The sequence below is a fragment of the Sceloporus undulatus genome, chromosome 3, assembly GCF_019175285.1.
Source record: "Sceloporus undulatus isolate JIND9_A2432 ecotype Alabama chromosome 3, SceUnd_v1.1, whole genome shotgun sequence".
Lineage (NCBI taxonomy): Eukaryota > Metazoa > Chordata > Lepidosauria > Squamata > Phrynosomatidae > Sceloporus > Sceloporus undulatus.
Window position 1 is genome coordinate 142,444,216 of NC_056524.1, and position 296 is coordinate 142,444,511.

The window sequence follows — 296 nt, forward strand, 5'->3', positions numbered from 1 at the left end:
TTTTTGCGGCAAGGATGTCTTCAGGGCATGGCACCCAAAAAGCAAGTGTTGCGCTACAGCACTAATTTGACAGTCATGTTCCTGTGTGACAAGGCAACATTAAACCCCCAAAATAAAATATTTGAATTTATGGTGTCCTGAAGATCCCCGGTTGCTTCTTGCAGCCCTTTAAATATTAAATATCCCTGGAAGCTCCTTGCATCCCTTTAAAAAGTAAAGATCCTTGCAGTTTGCACACTTCAAATTCCTCTATGGCGCAGTACAAACCGCCATTAAGCCGTGCACCAGTTCCAATT